Source organism: Prionailurus bengalensis, chromosome A2, assembly GCF_016509475.1.
Source record: "Prionailurus bengalensis isolate Pbe53 chromosome A2, Fcat_Pben_1.1_paternal_pri, whole genome shotgun sequence".
Classification (NCBI taxonomy): Eukaryota; Metazoa; Chordata; class Mammalia; order Carnivora; family Felidae; genus Prionailurus; species Prionailurus bengalensis.
This window is the reverse complement of record NC_057348.1, coordinates 116,970,894-116,992,689: the sequence shown is the minus strand read 5'-3', so window position 1 is coordinate 116,992,689 and position 21,796 is coordinate 116,970,894. Positions and strand designations below refer to the sequence as shown.

Sequence of the window (21,796 nt, the reverse complement as noted above, 5' to 3'; positions counted from 1 at the left end):
TTGAGCTTCAATTATAAAGGACTGTGAATTATACATGGAAAATTGTCTGGGCCGGTCCCTTAGCAGATGGGAAAACCGTGGTGGCAAATGAAATTAGCAGGCTGCCTTGTGAAACGAGCTCTGTGCCTTTCCTCCTTGGTACTTTCAGAATCTGCATGGGGTATAGACGCCAGGACCGTCACTGGGGTTTTTTGGGTTTTTTTCCTCATGAACAAAACAACTATAAAAAGCAAACAAACAAAAAAACCTCTAAAAACATAAAACAAAAAACTTTTCTCCTTTGAAGATTTAAGAGACAAATTCTCTTTTCCAAGAGATGGCCAACTGGTTTTAATACTTGGAGGCTTGGGTTGGAGTAAATGTGAGATGAGGCTGGGAGGTTTCTCCTTCCTTCACTCACAGCCCACTCTGGGCACCCACTCTGGGCACTGTGAACTACGTTATTGCCTCTAGAGAGTTTGGCACTGGGCACAGACAGAACAGCGGAACAGAGCAGAAAATCTGCTGTCCCGGGAGTGAAGCCTGCTCCCTTTCTCCAGGAGGCAGGCTGGCCAAAACTATGGTTTCTGTTGAAATAGCAGCTAACCACCGTTCCTTGGAGGGTTCCAAGTGAGGGATAGAGCTCAGGGAGCTCCAAGCAGCCAGCACAGCAAAAACCCAGAGAGAACAGCACTCGCCAAGCAGCAAGCGGGAGGAACGCAGATGGGGAGCTTTCAGAAATCACCCTCCTTTGATTAGCAGGCTTCTAGGGAGCCAGCTAGGATTTCCATAAAGTCTGGGCTTTTTGGAAGCTAGGTCACTAGGTTTGTATCCTAGAGGGAGTCATAACCCAGCACACAGATACTCCAAATCATAATAATCATTAAAACAACTATAATAATAATGATAATAAGACTAGTTACAAGCGTAATAAAAGCTAGTACTTATTTAATGCTTACTATGTGCCCACCACTGTGTTAAGCACTTTACATGCATTTTCTCACTTAGTCCTCAAGTAAGACTTTGAGGTCGATACTATTATTACTGTCATTTTAGAGGTGATGAAATGGTGGTGCAGGGAAAAGAAATGTCTTACAAAGGTCATGGTGGTAAATTGATTGCCAAAGTGATTACCGTTCTTCACTCTTTCCAGGATCCACACTCTGCAATGTGACTTTGCAGCTTTTGACTGGTTTCATGGCTTGCTTCTGGCCAAGAGAATGATTCTTTGCTGATAGCGTCCCGGTTCTGAGCCCAGACCCCACCACACTTCCACTCTTTCTCCTGGAAGTCGGGCACACGGTCGGCACACAGCAGCCCAGCCCAGCCCAGCCCAGCCCAGCCTGCTGGAGGATGAGGGGCCACATGAAACAGAGATGAGCTGCCCCAGCAGAGACCATCCCACACCAGCCAGCCTCCTGAAGATGCTTGAAAGGGTCCAGATGAGCTGAGCCTGGCCCAGATTAGCAGAACCTCCAAGCTGATCTGCTGATCAGCGAGCAAAAATAAATGGTACTTGTTTTAATCCACCAAGTTTAGGGGGTGATTGTCACATAGTAACTAGCAATGAAAACAATGACGTAAGTAATGCTAGCATTCCAAACCAAGTTTCTTTACTCCAAAATCCTTTGTCTTTTAACTTCTGATTTCTAGTGACACACTCCCATGTTCCACACTTTACTCACTAACATCATCTTCTCCAATTCCACTTTTCTCTTTCCCGTAGGTTCTAGTAGCAGACATTCCTGATTGCTGGCAAAGGATTTGGGAATCTCAGTTGAAAAAGCCAGCAATGGTGGCTGCGATTCCTCCGTTGGCCATTGGCCAGGAGTGAATGCGTGACCCATTTCTGATGGTGAGGTAGAAGGCTGAGCCACCTGGAGGGCTGTGGGGAAAGATTTCCTTTTTCTGGAGGACAGAAACACCAGAACATACAATCTTTTTCTGATTTTTCTTGCTGCCCACCATCTTGCAACAATGGAGGAGGCCTACCTGAGGCTGAAGGTAACTGAGGACGGCAGAGAACAGACACCAAGGTCACCCGGATCGCTCAGACACCGAGACAGAGCCATGCTTGGGATCCATAGTGTGTTTCCTTTGAATTTTCCCATTTGTTTCAGCGAGTTTGATTTTTTTTTTTTCTTTTTACTGGTAGCCAAAAGCATCCTAATGGGTAGAGTTCCAATCATCAGATAAAAGGATCCAGCCATCTGGTTGTTGAGTCCTTTATTCCTACAAAAACCAAAGTAAAAGTTCAGAGGACACTGAAGCCGATTCCCAGGAGGCAGACCTCAATTTGTGGGAGCCCTGTATTTCTGACCCATATCTGCTCCTTTCGGCTGACTTTAGCAGTAAGCAGCGGCCTTGGGACTCAAAGCAGGATGACTGCAGGATGCGGGTAAAGCAGGAAGACTTTGGGAAGTTCTGGGGAGCATGGCTCAAAGTGCGGGCCGGAGATCTGAGTACACAACAGATGTTCCACGCATGTGTGCTCTTGGGGGCGTTCTCCCTTCCACTGGTCCCAACTTTTCTTCCCCATCCCTGGACTCCAGGAAGCACATGGTATGTGCCTTTATTCAGAGATGACCGTCAAAACATTTAGCAACTGCTATGCTCAGATGCAGACCACACAAAACAGAGGGCCACTGCAGTGCTGGGGCAGGGGTTTGGAGGCCCCTGTTTGGGGATCATGGGGAAGTTGGGGCCACTGGGTGGGAAGCAGGTCCTTGAGGTGGGTTCAGGACAGAAAAGACAGAAGATGGATTCTGTGGGGCAAGTGGGTGGGCAGTGAGGACAGCATGTGTTTACCTGCCTGGAGTTAGTTGCTGAAATTTTAACAACTTGTTTGGCCATACTGAGAGGCATACTAGACAATTCTATTCTAATACATATTCCTTTCTATGTGCCTGTGTTTGCTCTGCTAGCTTGTGGACCCCAGAGGCCAGAGGCACTGTGATACCCACTGATTTGCATATCCCCAGCACACAGGCCATCTCAACACAGTTGGGTGAATTGAACAGAGTCAACAATGTAAATCCCCAAGACCCATTCTCTTCATCTAGTCCAGATTCTGAATAAAGAAGAATCTGACTGGTCACAGCCATTTTCCTCTGAAACAATTATTTCTTTGGAGCAGAGTTATGGGGAGTTAAGGTGACCTCTGACGGTCCGACCTCCTTCGCCCTGAGATAGCTCAAGATCAAACTGTCTCACCGAGGAGAGCAGATGGCAGAGGGAGCTGGGGGGAGAGGGCAGCCCCCTGTGTCTTGAAGGCTGTGGAGCACGCTGTGCCTCCGTCATCATTAGTGATTCAATAGTTCTCATTTGACTGAGAAAGAGTGCGAAACCCTGCTCCATACAACCTTGTCCTGGGAACTCCTCGGAAAAGCCAGGAATCCCAGGACGTGGACACTGTCTGGTTCTTGAGGGCACTGCTGTGTCCTATTCACCTTTCTTTTCCCCAACACCAATCCTGGCAGGGGCTCCAGGGCCAGCTGCTAGGAGCCTGAGTGAGGGAATGAATGAATGCGTGAATGAATGAATGGGGGCACCCTCCTTTGCAAGTAGTTTTGAAATGAAGACATGAAATGAACTTCGGAGTCATAGTAATTTGGGTTCCCATCCAGGTTTTGCCACTTAAAGCTATTGAATTCGGGCAAACTCCTTAGTTTAGATAAATTTCTGTTTCTTACGTACAAATAGATATAATAAAACCAACACCAACGGCTCACAACTCCTGTAAAGTGCCCCGTACAACACCCAACGTGCCTAATGAATTGTAGCTACTCCCCTTCTATCATCATTTTCATTTTTTTATTCCTTTCACTTTCCTTGTTTTAATATTATTATTATTATCATTATTACTATCATTCTTAAACTCACTACCCAGAGATACTCTTTGAATGTAATAGAATTGCCTGGTTTGAGGTTTGTTCCCCACCCCCCCCGCCCGCCCCCCCCCCCCCGCCACCTAAATAATATCTGGATAAATCAGCATAAAATTGTCTCTCTAAACAGTCTTTGCTGTCCTTTTATGGCCATTTCGCTTGCATCCACTAAGGGGGAAGAGCTGTTGGAAACAAGCCTAAGAAAGCATGTAATGTCTAAATACAGCGGGTACCTACTTCCGGCGATCTGCCTCCTAATTTTCACCGGGCACTTATGGTGTGCCAGGCACAGTGCAAAGCTCCTTACTGTTCTTATCTCTTTCCTAATCCCTATCACAACCAGGGAAGTGGGTATCAAGGTAATCTTCAATTTACAGATGAGGAAAGCGAGGCTCAGAGAGGTTGAATGAGGAGGTCAAGGGGATGAGCGCGACAGAGCCAGCATCATGAGCATGCTTGTTGGCCCCCACCTGCCATTCCTTCCTCCCCTTGGGTTTTCAGCCATCAGCCACACCCATAACTCCAATGAGTGACTCTAATTGGTTTAAGCCAATTCTGGAAGTCTTAGCCATTTTGGACAGTGATTGGCTCAAATAAACCAGAATGTAGCCAATCAGTGCAGGGCATTCTCCTTGCCAATCATATTTAAGTGACTGACTTTTCTTTCACTGGTTGTGAGAGACCAGTTCTCCCTCTCCTTCCCTTGCTGGCCCCTCATGAGGAAGCCTGATTACAATCCGCAGCCAGTCTTGCATCCTTGAGGGAACTTAGGGAATCAGTCTGAGGATGAAGCTGAAACAGTAGAGTGGAGAGAAGAGCCAGTGATGTCCTTGAGCCCCTGGACCAGTCAACTCAGAAGCCTGCTCTGCCTCTGGACCAATATAAGCCACTAAATTTCCTTTGCTGTTAAACTAGTTTGACTTAGTTTTTCTGTTACTTTCTGCTCAGAAGCAGTCTAAATGATATGGCAAGAATCAAACCCAGGTCTGACCCATCACCAGTGTATACTATCTGTGTTACCCTCTTTTCTGTTTCTCTAGCTCATCATCTCGAAACTCATATCTTTATCGGAAGTCTGGTAGTATCGCTGTGTCTCAGCCAGTCTACAGCATTTCTGGGGCAGTTAGTTTTCCTACTGGAAGGCTAAAGCCCTGGGAGGTAGCCTCTGAGCATGTAAGGTCACTCTTTCAAATGGGTGGCTGGAGGCCACAGAGCAAAGCTGATGGCTATTTATGGATACAAGGTAATGAAAACCTCTTCTTGGGGTGACTCCAGCCGAGGCAGGCTTTAGAGAAGAGCAGACTTCAGTGGGGACTAGAAAAGCAAACAGACAGCTGCAATGCCTGCTTATGAGGCCTTGACGTATTGAACATGTAGAAATGTTAGCCTCCTCTAACTACAATCTAATATGTACAAGTGCTTAGAAAGAATACTGAATTTATCAGAGCTTGAAGTGCAAAATATTAAAAAATAAATCACTGCTGGTAAAATCATAGAGCTATCAGGAGATCCATTTGAAAAGACAGTTAGCAAAGCCAATTTGAGGCACATTCATCAAGCCTTGAAATCATGGAGGCCCCATCACATGGCTTTCCTTCTAGCCAACCCAAGAGGATCCTAGAATTTAAGGCTAAGAACAGCTGAATCCTGACAGAAATCAGATGATTGGAAATTTTAATAAAAATGTTTGAAGTGGTAAAAGAAAATGCCAGCCCAAGTAGCTGAGATAAAAGGATGATTTTTTGCCTTCCCCTTTCCTGGGCTAGGGTGCACCCATGATGGCAATTGCTCTTGGTCTCCACCTGCAGATTTAGTCATGCCCAAGCTTCTATGCCGAGGTATTAAGTCAATTTCCCAGACCTGAGATCAGGTGACTCTGTGACAGTTAAGAGTTGCCTGCACCGAGTCTCAAATCTTGGCTGCCTGCAATTGAGGGGCCCATATTGATTTCATTGGGAAGCACCCAACCTTCCTGGTACATGGTTTGACCCTTGCAGAGGTTGGGCATCCTAAATTCTGACTGGTCAGTTTCTTTTTCCAGGCCTCCAGCCTCAAAAAAGCACAATCTCTGTGGCCACTGGGCTGACCCACTCCATGGATGTGTGGTGTCACACCCAGGGCCCATCTGTACAGCCTTGTCTGTTTCCTCTGGGCCTTCCCAGGCAGAGGGCATCAGGCCAAGACATGGCCTTGTCCTCCTCCTATCTGCCCGAAACTATTTTGGGGATGACCCTTAGGCAGTATATAGCATGACGGTTTAGAGAGTGGTGCTTCTCAAACTGTGTATGGTGAACAACCTGTGTTTTTACTTCCAGTCTGTTACAGAATAAAATGTGGGCTCCCTGTATATATCTAGCATGTATCTTATACCTCATGTGACTCACAATGCAAGTCTGACAGCCCTGAGCTCAGCTATTCAGTGACATATGCCCACTGATCATGCACTTGGATGTCACAGCAATGTCAAATTATAGAAGATTCCCGCTGCTTCCTTTCAGTTTCTGTACTTTTCTTGTCACAGACTGGTAATGAACAGTTCTCATCTGCAGTTGGCACTTTGAGTAACATTTATTTACAACAACCTTTCTTAAAATGTGGTCCTTGGACCAGCAACATCAGCATGACCCGGGAACTTGCTACAAATGGAAATTCTCAGGTTCCCTCCTGGACCTCAGGAATCAGAAACTGGGGACAGAACCCACAAATCTGGACTTTTACCAGCCCTCTGGTTGGTTGTGAGGATGTCACACAGCTGGACAGGAAAAAAGAGCTAACAACAACAGGTACGTTCGGAGATTTCTTCGATTAGAGCTGTAAGTATCATTCGAAGAAAATGATTAGGTCTGTCTCAGTGACTACCGAACTCAGTTTTTTTTAAGCTTTGAAATCTCTTGGTTCTTAAGTTAATAAGCAGTGCATTCCACAGAAATATATTCTCATCTTAACATTGGATTTCCAACGTTAATCTTTAATAGATTTAAGAATGAGTGATCTCTTCCATTTTACAGCTTCTCCTCACCCCCCCTTCTATCTTTTGCATCAGTTCTAGAAACTCTTCGATAGCACACACACAGAAATGCTGAGAAGGAAGGAGCATAAGGGAGGGGCGACAAGACTCCCTGAGTGCAAGGATCGTGGAGCCCCTGTCCATGCATCCCCAGTACCTGGTTTGTTGTAGAGGCTCAGTCGATCTTAATGGAAAGGATAAATCGATGAATGGACAAATGGAAAAACAAAATTTGATAGGCTAGAACTTTGTGAAAGGATGTTCTGATTAACTGACTTTCTGATTAATTGGCAAATCTTTCACTTCCCTGAAAAAGTACATTTTGTTTTTCAACTAGTTTGAGTGAAGTTTTATTCATTGCAACCCAAAGGTCGCCTGCCTAAAGACAGCTCCGTTCAAGTGTAATACACTCAAATTACATCTCTTCTAAGGGACGTGTTGCCCAGGTGTCTCAGGTCAATATAAAATAAAGAATTTCATTTTGGGGAATTTTATTATTGAAAATGAATTTTATTGAAAACCACAGTCTGAGAAAAGCAGATAAAAGGATTATAGCCCATGAAGCATGGTAAACATATGCTACTATTTTGGGTGAAATATAATTATTTTCACTATTAATACTTAAATTAAGCACACCCACATTTGGCATTGCCATGAGCATAATTGGTAAAAATTGTTCTAACGAGAAGCTCAGAATTGTTCAGGCAGGACTTATCAAATGGAAAGAGAAAAATTAAGCAAAGGAAAATCATATCGTGTTAAAAACAAATGAGAGAAAAGTGCAAAACATCCAACAATTAGTTGGTGTACACAGGGCCAAGCCGTGGGGATGATGCGTTCACAGATATTGACTGATTCTCTGTCTGAAACTTCACTGGCACAACGCGAAGACACCCGGTCAGTTTGAACTGTTCAATCCTAAACTGACTGAATTGACCAGTCATTCGGAATGCCTCGAGAATCTGTCTATAATGTGTCTGTTTTGCATACGGTGCCTCTCCTGCTTTAAGAGCATCTTCACACCAGAGACTCCCCGACTTAACGGACAATAAATGCTTGGTGGCAAAACACAAAGATAAGGAGACCTACAAGCACCAACAAGAAAGTTCTGGTATCTGGACCTCTTTTGTGATCCCCGTCATCCCATCCTGGAGAAATCGAGGATCTTTTTCAAAACAAAAACATTGAAGGGTGATCTGAGTTCAAATCTTAACTTGCCCTTTTTAGACTTACTGTTGCCCTCTGTGAGATGGGAATAGTAATAATAAGCCTTTTTATTTCTGCTTTGTTTTGTTTTCTGAAGGCTTACATAAGCTAGTGCACGTGGAACACTTACTGTCCCGCCTGGCTATTTGTGTTAGTTACTCCTCATCAAGCATTAAGCATAGAGTCTTGAGTTTGCCCCACGATAGCTCCCTGGGATTAGCTATTTGAGTTAACACCCAAAGTCAGAGATTAGATGACTCATGGCAAACTCTTCACTCCAGGGCTGAGTCTGCATCACACTTCATGAGCTGGTTGTGAAGGACATGATGCTTTTCCCACCCAAAAACATATCATCTCTGGAAATATTCCAGTTGACGACCATGAAGCAATAGTAGCAAAAACAGTATTGGGCTCTGCAAAGAGCCACAAACTAAAGAGAATTCCAAACTCATGCCTGCCAAGTTTTCCCTTATTTGGAAGTAGCCCATGTGAAATTCTAGAACTCTCCACAGGTCACTCACAGTCTGTCCATTAGCTTTCCTGTTTGCTGTCTTCTTGTCTACTTACATCAACTCCTCTTAATATTTAAGAACTTTTCAGGAAATTCAGTTTTAGAAAGACAGCAAAGGAGCTTTGAATTGGCAAAAGCTTCACATTTCAGAGGTGATACTAATCTAAAGAAACACACTATTATCTTAGTAATTTCCAATTGTTCCTGGAAGCATTTTACTGCAGAGACCACTGCCAGCTATTAAGTAGAGGAGACTCGTTTTGGTTGCCAGAATTAGCTGAAATTAAGATCCTTTGACATCTTCTTACAGAAAAAAGTCAGTTTCAGTACAAACAATTCGGAATTTAATAGATTGTGACAGGTTATAAAATCCTATGCATTTGAAAGAAAAGCTTTGCTGGTGGAATAATGTGTTTCTAATTTACACATAATAGGCCCATGAAGCTATGACTAGAAGGACATTAAAGTAATGAGGAAATTCCAGTTATAGACACTTTCTGTAGAGATCTTAAAGATTATGATTAGGGCAGTCATTTTCCCAAGTGCCGCGTAGAGCTCAAGCCAAAATGAAGGTGGCCAGGACAAAGAAAGAAGACTGGAAAGGCAATGAGCCTCGGTGTCGAGGGTAGGGAAAGCATTTGGGGGATAGATGCTCAACCCAGAGGTGGAGGATTGTGTTAAACTTAATAAATGCTGCGTGTACTGAATACCGACAAAGGCCTAGCGCTGGATGCTTGTCGGTGAATGAGGAGGAATCAACAACGACGTGAGCCATAAGAAGGGCCAAGAGATTTTTGTGGATGAAACTCTTTACAATAAAAAAGAATTCTACTTTCCTGCGATTCTTTGTCCCGAGAGTCGTCCAGTCCACCCCACGGATGACTAGCATGACATAAAATGGATCCCTTAAATACCTTCCTTATTTTAAGTCTCAATGCTACTATATAATTTAAAATGCATACTAAATGGCAAAGAAAATTTGGAGTGTGTCATTTGATATGAGTTTGGGTAGCCGTTCTGCTACGATAAATTGATACACTGATAGGGGAAGTAGCTTGTGCAAAACAGCAGAGAACATGCTCGCAATGAAAGGCACATGCTTTATTTTAATGCCCATTAGTATTTTTCTGCCCTCTTCTGAGATCAGTTTCTCAGGCATAAGATGATGTAAACTAGAAGAAACTTACTGTCTGACTAGAAAATGATTAGACTCTTACTCTGTGATTGCTTCTACTATTGTTTAGAGTCTGGGTACCGCATCTGGGATATTATCCTAGGTAATCAATAAATACTGACCACTCGGGTGTTAGGAGATCTGGCAATTTTGCTCGACCTTAAAAATTTTCTCCAGTAAGAGTTTCATGGCTCTCTCCTTTTACCTCTCTACCTTTCAAAAATATAGTTTTGAGCATTCTCTATATTCCACTCATGTTCTAGGCACCCGAGAATGAGATCCCCGTGTTTGGAGAACTTCCATTCTGGGAGGGCGGGTGGGAGGTGGAAGATAGTCAACTCAGAGAATAAGATACTTCTTTGTGCCTCTTTTTACTCATGTGTCATATACTCTAGTGCTGTCTGGTCTGATGGTGTCTTGTCCCTTAGAGGGACGTTTCTTAGCCTTGGTCTTGCCTGAGTATGAAAGAGAGAGAGAGATTGCAAAGGAAGTTGGTGGATGTCACTCTCCCCTAGAGCCCTGCCATCAGGGCAGTCTGAGAAGGCGATGCCACATATAACCACAGAAGAACAGAAAAGGTCCAAATAAAACAAACTAGTTCTTATGCTAGCAGCTTGGCTTCCCCAAAGCCCATCTCCCTCCTTTTTGTTTGTTAACGTTTATTTATTTCTGAGACAGAGTGAGACAGAGCACAAGGGGGCATTGGGGGAGAGAGAGAGGGAGACACAGCATCTGAAGTAGGCTCCAGGCTCTGAGCTGACAGCCCTGAGCCCTACACGGGGCTTGAACCCACAGACTGTGAGATCATGATCTGAGCTAAGTTGGACGCTTAACTGACTGAGCCACCCAGGCACCCCAAGCCCATCTCCTTCTGACCCATTCAAGAGGCATAACATTTAGTTACAAGACACTAATTTCTTCTTCATCCTCCACAATGAGGATTGTCTTTGTGACACTACATAGCTAGGCAGTCAGGGAAGTTCACCTAGAGAAGTTCACCTAGAGAAAAGACACCCAACAACATTGTTCAGCATCAAATAGATAATATTTTAACCTTGCAGCTGGTTTGTTGTCTTGGGGTGTTCTGGAATCCATTTCTCTATAACTCTGATTTTCTTCAAGAGATGATATAACAGAAATTTTTCTCATTCCTATGTGTTCATTGTTTCTCAACCATTAATAAAATTTCCAGAAATAAGGTCAAGAGACCCATTTATTTAGAATGTACTATGTTTTTTCATTGTACACAAGTTTTTACCACAATAACTTGAGAATTAGCTCATTATAGGAAGACTAGAACCTGGGGTTTTGCTGTTCTCAACATCCTGAGGACTTGAAAACTTCAACTGCACTCAATGTGAAACCATATTCTTCTGAAAGAATTTTGAACATAAACTGGCATTTTCGGCATGTTCAATGATTTTTAACATGAAGAAACAGCACTGGTTTGTGATTGAAAGAAATATAAGCTATTGTCGCTGCTTGGGCTTCCAGAAAACCAAACCCCCATAAACTAAAATTTGGCCTCCAGACTGGTCTGTGATCTCTTACAGAGTAGGCCCTTGCACCAGATAATCATATTCATTTCTTCGCAGAACCTTTCACGTAGAATCTTAGATTTGGTAAGAATCTTAATGATGATGTAGTCTTAACTTCACCTGTCCCAAATCTAATATTTATGTTTCTTGAAGGACTAAATGTAGCTACAAATAAATCACTGTTTGTGATACATGAAAAAAAGGCATAGCACAGATATATGCAATGAGATTCATACAGAGAATCCATGGAGGAACAGAAAGATGCAAAAAGCAAACATTTCAAGTGGCCAGCTGCATATCAGCACCCCATAGTGTGGGAGGTACATACCCAAACTGGCTATTTATGGCTTCACCATGACAATTAGAAGAGTGAACACACCTTCTTTTTAACAAGAAGCTCCCAGCCCAGCACATTGATGTTACTTGCCGCCATTTTTCTTTAATCTGTATTTCTTTAAAAAATTTTTTTTCTTAATGTTTATTTACTTTTGAGAGAGAGAGAGAGAGAGAGACAGCAAGCAAGCAAGGGGTAGAGAGAGGGAGACACAGAATCTGAATCAGGCTCCAGGCTCTGAGCTGTCAGCACAGAGCCTGATGCAGGGCTCAAACTCATTAACTGTGAGATCATGACCTGAGCTGAAGTCGGACGCTTAGCCGACTGAGCCACCCAGGCACCCCATTTAACATATATATCTTAAAGGCATCTATACAGTTCATTGTTTCCGAAATCAATACTTCGGAGCCGTTATTTTGGAAGTATTTCCTTTTGTTTGCTTAGCATTTAACCAAACCTATAAGATACTTAGAAGCAATCAAAGTAAAATCTATAAAATGGCTTCCAGTCTGGTAAGGAATACAAGATTTTTTTTTGCCAATAGTTTCCAAAATTTGTAAAAATGTACATATCCTTTGACCCTGCGAATCTACTTCTAGGAATTTGTCCTAACACTGCAGATTAAAATAATAAAAATGAGAAGTAATCCAAATGCCCAATACTAGGTATTAAAGGAATTAACACTAGCTTGCTCTAACAAATAATCCCAAATCTCAGTGGCTTCACGCAATCAAGGTTATTTTTCACTCATGATACAGTTGATGGCCTTCCGTGTAGTGATTTAGGTATCCTGATTCTTTCTATCTTGTAGTTCTACTATCTTCCAGAACCTCAAAGTACTCATCTATACCCCTGCATGCATCCAACAGATAAATGAAGACAGAAAAGATAAGGAGGAATGCCTGGATTTGTTATGGGCTGGATATGGCTTACATCATTCTGACCACATTTTATTGGCCAGAAGCTGGTCATGTGGCCACAACTAACTGCAAGGGATTCTGGGAATCCTAATCTTCCCATTCTTGGGCATCATAGATTGGTGAGGGTCTAGCTGATCTCTGGCATGTTAACAGATTGGCTTAATGAAGTATAGTACATCCATAAACGGGACACTTATGTAGCCATTAAAAATGAAGATTCAATGAAGTAGAAGAGATTTACACTATAGTGAATGAAAAAGGCAGGCAACAAAACATTTAGGTTATGACCTTGACTTTGTCAAAAAATATATTTTACCAAAAAATATATATTTATAAATAAAAATCCTAGAACATATACATTAGCGTTTCTTCCTGAGTGGTGGGTTACCACCTTTTCCACCCTGTGGTTTTCTGCATTTTCTCAGCTTCATACCATGAATATGAACTACATCTTCTAGTCAGATCGGTTGTTAAAAATAACTGTACTTTAGAATAGTGCTCTCCAAAGCAATATAATGGAAATCATACATGCAATTTTAATTACAAAGAAAAAGGATCAGGTGAGATTAATTTCAATAATACGTTTTATTTAACCTAATCTGTTCAACATTATCATTTCAACATATAGTCAATAAAATTAAAATACTAAACATTAAAATACCAATGAAACTTTTAATACTTCTTTTACTTATACAGAGTTTTGGGATATGGGTATATCATACACTTACAGCAGATCTTACTTTGGATCAGCCTCATTTCAAGTGCAGTAGCCACATGTGGCCGGCAGCTACTGTATGGGTCAGCACAGCCTGAGAGTGTGCTGAGTGGCAGGTAGGGCAACGGACAGGTAGTTCTGAAGAGGACAACACCCCATGTGAGGGCTGGAAAATGTCTCATGAAAGAGGTGAGTTTGGAATTGGGCCTTGAGGGATATTATTAATAGTACCATCAATTACCATAATACTGGTAACGCCTAACATTTATTACATGCTTGCCATATGCCCATCACTGTGCTAACCACTAGGGGTTGGTAGAGAGGAGGAACAGACTTGCTGAAGAGGGAGAACACCAGAAGCAGCAAAAGCAGAGATCTAGGGGGGAAGGTCAATACACCTGCAAGTATGGGGGGTGGGGTGGGGCTGGAGAGGGATTGGAACGATTCGGCATTGGGCTCTTTGGAAAGTAGTAGGAGAAAAAACAGGAAATCCAGTTGGAACCAAGTTTAGAAGCACTTTGAATGCTAAGGGGGGATCTTCATGCCTACTCAGTGAGAAAATGTGGTGACAATAACACAAAACACTCACTAAGCACCCATTTTACTGATAAGGAAACAGGCATAGAGAGGTTAGAAAATTTCCAAAGGTCACACAGTGTGTAACCATGTTTGGCAGAGCCTGGACTCCAACCCAAGCATTTCTGGCTCCAAAGTATACACCTTAACTGCTCACAAATACCACGAATTTTGGAACCAGAGACCTGGATTTGCATCCCAGGCTCTTCGCTGTCTCACTGGGACTTGAATCAGTTCCCTGAACCCCCAAGAGCTTCAGACTCCCCCCCCCCCCCAGCTGCCACCCTCATGAAAATGGGCATGTCCCACCAATCTGAAGTATCATTGCATGGATGTGATGACACTGGCGGGAAAGCACCAATTATACTGTCTGGCACAGAATAGATGCCGATTAAGGCTGGTTGCCCCGCAAAATGCCATGGGGAGCCATTTCAGGCCTTTAGGCAGGGGAATGGGATGACTGGACTTACACTTTAGGGAGATTTATGCTGGAAATACCCATTTTCCTTGATTACTCGGCCGGATGGATTGGAGCTAGGAGAGATGTGTTAGGAAGATATTGCATTAGTCCAGATAAGAGGTAATGACGATCTATGCTGGGACAGAGACAGGGAAATTGCAATCATATTATCTAACTGTAGGATATCAGAGCCAGAACAGGCCCTATGGAGTAGAGAGTCCAGACGTAAATGACTTATCAAAGGATAGATCATGTGACTAGTAAAGTTCATCTCGTTCTTTGGTGCACTGTTCTTACCTTCACTCAGGCAGTGCTGGTATTAGACATCAACGCCAACATTTTTAAACTCTTAATACAAATAACAAAGTATCTCAGTTTTGTCTGAATCATATACTTTCTACTTTTAACTAGCATCTAGGGACAATCTCATGTAATCCTATCACTGTCAACTCTCCCTCACTCCTAAAGGAAGGTAGGGAGACTGGAATCAGAACAATTTCCCCACTACAGACGGGTAAACCAAGGCACAGAGGAAGATGAATCTTATTTCTGGATCAAACTCTCTCACATTTACTTATAAATTATTTTGTTTTTTTTTTTAAATCAAAGTTTGTTTTGGCTTTGAAATGTTACTAAAATGTTGGTACAGGGATGGTGTTTGCAAAATTTCACGTTGAACAATATGTCATGGGAATAGAAGGGCTGACATCTTTTAAGATTATTCAGATTTTAAAGGTTAATGAGTACAGTTCTCTTGAAATCATGTCTATAGGAAGACTTGTGTGATCAACCAGAAATTGGATCTCTGTAGTTGTTTTGTCTTAAATATAGTGAATGAAGGTACATCTTGCTAAGAATATGTATTGAAATGCAATCTCTTTCTGTCTCCCATCCAGAGCGGAGGAAAGAAACCAAACGATGTGTTTCTAGAATTAGCTTTCCTGCCAATGGCAAATGGTGAATTCTACCACTGGAGGGCGCAGGAAAGAGCAGATGCTTTTCAGGTTATCGACACTAGGTGGCGCCGCTCTGCTAGTTTTCTTTATGTCTGTTTTTAATTTCTTATTTCTTAAAATTCCTTTGTTTAGCAGCGTTGTTAATGGAGTAGCTTAAGTCATGTAAAGAAGCTTTTTTATTTTTCTATTCTCTTCTTAATATGTCTGTGTCTGTCATATATAAGTATATGCTTATATAATATACTGATATAAGTATGCTAGGGGAAGTAGAGCTAGCAATTCCTTACAGCGTACAGTTTAGTTCTATTTCGCTCTTGAATTAATTTTGAGGACATTCAAGTATGGCTCCAAATTGAGTTTTCCTTTTGGCCTGTCACTGTCTCAGATTCTTTAGAATTTTGTTAGAGATTTCACTTCAGTTTGATTTTAAAAGCGACAAAATTGTGAATCACATTAGAGCTACCAAAATGTGACATAACTCAAATACTGGAATGAAAAGTAGGTATCAGTACAAGAATTGAAAATGAACTCTCTCATTTGGGTTTATGTAGAGAGGAATTCTCTAGCATCATTTAGTTTATCAGTTGTGTTTCTGAGTTGTACCTGTCTTTGGAGTTCAAATTCCTAACTATAAAAATAAGGAAGTTCCTCTAAATGCCCTCAAAGATCTCTTTCAACTTGGAACAAATATGACCTTATGAGTTCGTACACATAGTTGTGGCCCCTGCCTGCCCCAAACATGATTCTTGAAGCTATCTGCATAAGCTACGATTTTTAAAATCTGGGTAATTCTCTGTGGCACCACAATGTATGTAGTTATGAGCCCCAGCTATCTTTCAATCAATGTTGAATCACATTGAGAATGAAGTGGGCTCATGGAGGAGCAAGGTGAGTGCTCTGGAGAATCACACTCATGGGACAGAATTGGTTCAGAGTGACAGATCTGCCCATTAAGAGACTCTGAGTCCAAGCAAAACTAAAGGCAACCGACAGAATGGGAGAAGATATTTGCAAATGACATATCAGATAAAGGGTTAGTATCCAAAATCTATAAAGAACTTATCAAACTCAACACCCAAAAAACAAATAATCCAGTGAAGAAATGGGCAAAAGACATGAATAGACACTTCTCCAAAGAAGACATCCAGATGGCCAACCATCACATGAAAAAATGCTCCACACCACTCATCATCAGGAAAATACAAATAAAAACCTCAATGAGACACCATCTTACACCTGTCAGAATGGCTAACATTAACAACTCAGGCAACAACAGATGTTGGTGAAGATGCGGAGAAAGAGGATCTCTTTTGCATTGTTGATGGGAACGCAAGCTGGTGCAGCTACTCTGGAAAACAGTATGGAGGTTCCTCAAAAAACTAAAAATAGAACTACCCTAGGACCCAGTAATTGCACTACTAGGTATTTATCCAAGGGATGCAGGTGTGCTGTTTTGAAGGGACACATGCACCCCCATGTTTATAGCAGCACTATTGACAATAGCCAAAGGATGGAAAGAGTCCAAATGTCCATCGATGGATGAATGGATAAAGAAGATGTGGTATATATATATATATATATATATATATGTGTGTGTGTGTATATATACACACACACACACAATGGAGTATTACTCGGCAATCAAAAAGAATGAAATCTTGCCATTTGCAACTACGTGAATGAAACTGGAGGGTATTATGCTAAGTGAAATGAGTCAGTCAGAGAAAGACAAAAATCATATGACTTCACTCATATGAGGACTTTAAGAGACAAACCAGATGAACATAAGGGAAGGGAAATAAAAATATAAAAATAGGGAGGGGGACAAAACATAAGAGACTCATAAATATAGAGAACAAACAGAGAGTTATTAGAGGGGTTGTGGGAGGGGGATGGGCTAAATGGGTAAGGGGCACTAAGGAATCTACTCCTGAAATCACTGTTGCATTATAAGCTAACTAACTTGGATGTAAATTAAAAAAAAAAAAAAAAAGAGAGAGACTTTGAGTCCAACTCTGGCTCCATCCCTTATGGGCTGGGAGATGCTAAACCAGTAGTCAGTAAGTAGGCATTGAGCTTGGTGCTGGGTACCATGGTGGATATGTGGAGAAGTGAAAAGCCAGGCACTGTGTGGCTCACAATCTAGCGGGGCATAAGTTGTCTGTTACTGGGAAGTTGGTAATTATGGGGAGTAAGTACCAAATAAGATCAGGCCTCTGCTCTGATCCCTGCCCAAACTCAGGTCCCTGCCCAAACTTTTGCCCACGGTTGTCACCCTGAGAAGTGATATGGAGTCACCACTGGGTGGTGGGTGTGGGGCACTCAGCCAAGTTGGGATAGGCAAGAGCAGGGAAGGGCTAGAGAGAGATAATAATGAAGTTGCTTAACATTCTCTGCCACCTAGTAGCAAATGTTAGACATCATGAACAAAGAGGTATATTTTCTATGAAATAAAGGAAAGTGACATAGACATAAATATATTAGGTCCCCATAGACATTTACTTGCCTGGAAATGAGTGATATCTGGAGACCTGCAAGGAAGTGGGCAGAAATAAAGTAAAAATCCTTGAGTCACACCATCCTTGATGATGTCCACTGTAGTTGGTAAAACCTCCAGTGTGAGCTCATTAAATCAAATGCTGCATATGGAACCCCTTCAAATGCCATTATTGGCGATATGGGGCCCTTTTCTAAGCCCTTATAAACATAGACAGAGACACTTGTGCATCATTAGGCATGCTATGCCAACCACTCATCAAGACAGAATGACTAAACGGGCTGCTAAACACCATGAAACATATTAATGTTACAAAAAATTTGGACATCTTATACTTGATGTCATATAGGCTTTGGAGCACACTGAACAAATTTTCTCACTTGTGCAGAGCTAACTTACTCAATTAAGGAAATGCCTGAACACAGCAAAAACAGAGTAGGCATGGGCCTCCCTGAATCCTGCTACACCTAAGAGTGATGAGCCTGGCATTTCTCCTGGGGCAGGGTTGAGGGGGCGGTAGGGAGACTGGAAATTGGGAGTGAATGGGATAGAACCTGAGTCTGGAGGCTGAGGCAGTAAAATAGGGAAAGGAAGAGGAATGAAGCCACAAACATTTAGGTGAAAAAAGTTCATGAACCAACCTTTGTAAATCAGGAATGGCTCCTTTAGGTTCAACATGGCGGCCACACTGGCAGTCAACAAAGGTGTAGGACTTCCTAGGAATGAGCTGGCCTTCCCTCTTCCAGCACTGTCTTAAAGCAGAAATTCCCAAACGGTGTTCCTTAGCACATTAGCACCCAGAGATATTAATGGCTGGGGAAAACAAACACTTCTGCACCACTTTGGTTTAGAAAATGCTGGATTAAACAAAGTCAAGCAAATTTATTTCATGCTTGGATCCTTTAATATACTACCATATATTGTAACGCCTTCAAAGTAGGACTTACCATGTAGGGTTTCCCAGACCTTTTGAGTTTAGAATCTATTTTATTTATATAAAAATATGGAACACTTCACGAATTTGCATGTTGTCCTAGCACAAGGTCCATGCTAATCTTCTCTGCATCGTTTCAATTGTATTATATGTGCAGCCAAAGGAGGAGCACTGGACCTTTTCTGGGTTTTTTTTTTTTTTCTGTTTTTTTTTTTTTTTAATTATAGATTATCTCAAGACACATGTTCTGAGAAACACCTCTTGGGAAGCAATATCCTAATTTATTTCAGATTAAATTCTCCTCTAGCAATTCCAGTGTGAAATTTCCAGATAAAAGAAAATTGCCAGAGAAGTGAAAGATTCATCAAACCAACGTTTTGGTGACATGCAAGGAAACCCAAGTGTTCTTTTGATTCACTTATTTAAATTGTTTGTGTGGGTAGATCCACATTTGAAAGGCACAGTGATCCCATGTTTAGATTATTTTTCTCTCAGGCAACTACACTAAATTAGCTTTGCACCCCAACAATTAGGCCTTGCCTAAATGGTGCCACCACCTTGGAACCTGATGTCAATGTGGCTGTCAGTCTAAGCATGGCTATGCTATGAGAATAAGAAGAATAAATACAGTTCCTAATTTCCAAGTCAAAGACAGTGTGAATTGATATTACACAGTAAAATGCAATGAGATTAAATCAATAACATCTGCAATAAGGCATAATGAAGGTAAAATTATATCTCTGGCTTCCTGAACAGCTGTGAATCTATTTTTAATGATCCTCATTTTTGGCAGTCAGCTAACAACTTCTAAAATGTCCTAGAAATTGGATTGTTAAGCAGATGAGCACTGCAGTGGCTCAGAATGTCATTAATTTCAGCTGCCTTATCCATCTGCATGGGCGCAATGGAGGCATCGTGAATTCAGCCCCCACCCACCCCACTGAGCACCCCACTAATCGGGCTTGGGTGGCCCCAGTGAATGCCTGGAAATAGTAAGGCAGGAGAGCTGGGGGAAGAGGGGCTCCTGGAAGGATCACAGGCTGTTGAAATATGGAGAAAAAGGAAAAGTCCTTGCTTCTGTAATGCCAATTGTAGTACATAATTGACTTTCAAGCCTACATTGTGCTGTTGGAACCTTATAACCGCCACAGGAACAAGATATTCTAATGGTTCCCTGTTTACCAATGGGGCACTTGGCTGCCATGAGATTACTCTGCCCAGGACTTGGTCAAGGTCATGCCACCAGCAAATGCAGGAGCCAGCACTCAACCCCGGTCTTCTCATTCCAAAGCCAGGACCCTTTCCAAGTCCTCTGCTTGTTGGAATAGCAGCCGTGGGAAAGACACCATGAAAACTTTGAAATTCGGGAAATGTGAACATTTGGGATTATCCATGTTTTCTTAGCTGCCTGGCACCTTAGTATTTTACTGCAGCTTTTGCCAGAAGCCATGTCTGGGAAACAGTTGATCGCTTTGGCTGATTGTTTTGAGCTCACTTTCCTTCTCCTGCCGGCAGGGGCAGGGAAGTGGGGAGGTGGGGGTGGGTGGTGGGGGTGGCACCCCACGCTTTGCACACAATTGTATTTCCTCCACCCTACCAGCAGATCTCAGATTCCCAGGTAAGCTTTACTAGCTACAAGGCTCAGGAGGCCCCAGGCTAAACTGTGTTCCAGAAGATTAAAGCTAAGAGTAGAAATCCACTGTTCAGATCCCCTCTTTGCCTGGGTGAGAGGTGACAGGAGGATGGATTCCTGACTCTCTTCCCTGCCCTGGGAAGCCTACAACATTGAGAGAGAAGATTTTTGTGTCGACGATGAGGCTGCAGCTAAGTTAAGCCATTAGTTTATGGGACTGACCCCACTGCCTAGCTTGCTTGCAGCAGTTGGGGCTGATCCTTTGCTCCCTGAGATATCGGACAATCAAGAAGCTTATGGTGCAGGGGTGGGGGCTGTGCTGTGGCATGGTTTTAGGCTGCAGAGAAGAGCTTGGCTCCAGGAGAGACATCTATGACACAGAGGGTTATTCGGCATAAAAGTATAAAATGAGTACCTCTGTTAAGCGAGGGGATTATCTTCATGAAGCCAGGGAACACTGTCCAGTGGCCGACATGATGGTCAGGAAAGCTGTAAGGAGAGAAGCAAACAGTGGAGGGAAGGGAGATTTTGTAATGATGAAACATCATACACCACTGATGATTAAAACAATGCCTGGCTTGCTAGAAAACCCTTGCTCTCAAAAATAGTGGGGAGATGGGAGGGATCACGGTTCATGTGAAGGTGGGAAAATGATGTTCAGAGGAGAAGGCAGGGGAGGTCTAGGGAAAATGGAAGAGCTGGCACCCCTAGACCGATGGGGATGGGCTGGGCCAACACCACGGGCCAGGAGGCAGTGCACTGAATGACAGGGACAGAGGGGCTGTTCTGTGCCAGGACCTGCTTGACATGCCAGGGGAACAGTGTACATCCCATGCAAAGGGGATTGACACATCTCATCTCCCAGCAAGCCTCTCCCATTAGGCTCTCCTACATAGATTAGTGGACAAGGTGGCTATTTTGTTGTGGTTTAAAAGAAGCTCTCAAACACGAGCACCTAACTTGCTTAAGAAACACACACCTTGTCTTTAAATCCTTAGCTGGGGGTCACGGTCTTTCAGTGCACAGAGACCTAGTTATCAGTTATGCAAACCTCATGCCTTCACTGTCATTGATGCGGGTCAATGTAAGGTTGGCGAGATTTCCCCTTACAAGGGTGTTGACTTCTGTCGTTGGCTCACTGTGCTCAGATATACTCTGAGGCCATACCCTTGTGTGTCGATTTCTGTCGTTGGCTCACTGTGCTCAGATATACTCTGAGGCCGGACTCAGGTTCACAGGAAATAGTATTGTGTTCCATTAGTGATGTCTGCCCTGGATGAGAGAGAAAGGAGGGAAGCTCCTGTATCTCCACCCTCCTACTACATCCCAGAAGGTGTTCTCACTTCACGTGAAGCTGGTTGAAGGGTCAAAAATCAAAGGAACCTCAGACTCACAAGTGAGGGAGATGAATGGATGGAGGAGAGCTTTCCTGCCAATCTCAAAACACACTAACAGTTCAGGCTTTGGAA

The 21,796-nt window shown here is 42.7% G+C and overlaps 1 long non-coding RNA gene and 1 other non-coding gene across 2 annotated transcripts in view; one reads left to right on the top strand and one right to left on the bottom strand.

Annotated features, from left to right (window-relative positions):
• Positions 1–1,572, top strand: part of LOC122488014 — a 29,452-nt gene extending 27,880 nt beyond the window's left edge. The window contains exon 2 of the long non-coding RNA XR_006298529.1: positions 1,133–1,572. This is a non-coding gene — a long non-coding RNA (uncharacterized LOC122488014). The remainder of the gene's footprint in view (positions 1–1,132) is intronic.
• A 17,185-nt stretch (positions 1,573–18,757) lies between these two features.
• LOC122488783 lies at positions 18,758–18,866 on the bottom strand. The gene has a single exon (XR_006298706.1). It is a non-coding gene; the product is annotated as a U6 spliceosomal RNA (small nuclear RNA).
• Positions 18,867–21,796: the final 2,930 nt, after the last annotated feature.